The sequence below is a fragment of the Acomys russatus genome, chromosome 2, assembly GCF_903995435.1.
Source record: "Acomys russatus chromosome 2, mAcoRus1.1, whole genome shotgun sequence".
In the NCBI taxonomy this organism is placed as follows: Eukaryota; Metazoa; Chordata; class Mammalia; order Rodentia; family Muridae; genus Acomys; species Acomys russatus.
In genome coordinates, this window is record NC_067138.1 from 80494354 (window position 1) to 80496016 (window position 1663).

Here is a 1663-nt window from a genome sequence, read left to right on the forward strand (position 1 = left end):
ACTGAAAAATGCACAAGCTCTAAAATATCTAGTGCTTGAAATTAATTTTTCAGTTTCTAAAAATACATACACACACAAACACACACACACACACACACACACACACACACACACACACACACACACACACCAAAAATTAATGTAAAAAAGAGGCCATGAAACAGATGAAGAGAGTTAGAAGAGATTTATAAGAAGGTTTGGAGAGGTGAAAGGAAAGGAAAGGGGGTAAACTCTTAAAACTAATGGCTTTACTTGCTGTTTTTAAATTGATTTTTAAATTTTTGTAATTTATCCATGTGCTCTCTTTGGCAGCACATACACTAAAATTGGAACAATACAGAGAAGATTAGCATGGCTCCAGCTCAAGGATGACATGCAAATCTGTGAAGCGTTTCATATTTTTGATTGTTTAATATATAGAAATCCATCAATGTCATCCACCATATAAGCAAACTGAAAGAAAAAAAACCACAATATCATCTCCTTAGATACAGAAAAAGCATTTGACAAAATCTAACATGCTTTCATGTTTAAGGTTTTGGAGAGATCAGGGATACAAGGTACATACATCAACATAATAAAGGCTATGTACAGCAAGCCAATAGCTGACATCATATTAAATGGAAGGAAACTCAGATAAATCTCTCTAAAATTGGGACCAGGGAAAACTGCCCATTTTCTCCAGGTCTCTTCAATATAGATCTTAAAGTTCTAGCGAGAAAAATAAGACAACAAAAGGAGATCAAGGTGGATCCAAATGGGAAAGAAGGAAGTCAAATTATCCCTCTTTGCAGAAGATATGATAATAAACATAAGTGACCCCCAAAATTCCACCAAGGAACTCCTACAGCTGATAAACACCATCAGCAAAATGGCTGAAAACAAAATTAACTCAAGAAAGTCAGTAACATTCCTATATACAAATGACAATAATGCAGAGGAAGAAATTAGGGGAACTATACCCTTCATAATAGCCACAAGCAATATAAAATATCTAGGAGTAACTCTAACCAAACAAGTAAAGACTTTTTTGAAAAAAATATGTCAAATCTCTGAAGAAGGAGATTGAAGATTACATCAGAAGATGCAAAGATCTCCCCATTCATGGATAGGAAGAATTATCTTAGTAATAATGGCCATCTTCCCAAAAGCAATTTACATATTCAATGCAATACCAATTAAAACACCTATACAATTTTTCAAAGACATTGAAAGATCAAGTCTCAACTTCATATGGAAAAACAAAAACCCAGAATAGCCAAAATATTTTTATTCAATAAAAGATCCTCCAGGGGAGTCTCCATACCTGATCTCAAGCTGTACTATAGAGCAAAGGTAATTAAAACAGCATAGTAATGGCATAGCAATAGGATGATTGATCAATAGAATCAAATCAAAGACCCAGAAATAAATCCACACATATATGGTCACTTGATTTTTGACAAAGAAGCCAAATCTAATCAATGGAAAATGGACAGCATCTTCAACAAATGGTGCTGGTCTAACTGGATGTCTACATGTAGAAGAATGCAATTAGACCCATATTTGTCATCAGGCACAAAGCTCAAGTCCAAGTGGGTTAAAGACCTCAACATAAAACCAGAGACACTAAATCTATTAGAAGAAAAGGTAAGAAATAGCCTGGAACTCATTGGTACAGGAG

At 34.5% G+C, this 1663-nt stretch overlaps 1 non-coding gene across 1 annotated transcript; it reads left to right on the forward strand.

Moving 5' to 3' along the window:
• Positions 1–296: 296 nt before the first annotated feature.
• On the forward strand, positions 297–403 carry LOC127208156 (U6 spliceosomal RNA). Its single transcript, XR_007833070.1, has one exon. It is a non-coding gene; the product is annotated as a U6 spliceosomal RNA (small nuclear RNA).
• The last annotated feature ends 1260 nt before the right edge of the window (positions 404–1663 follow it).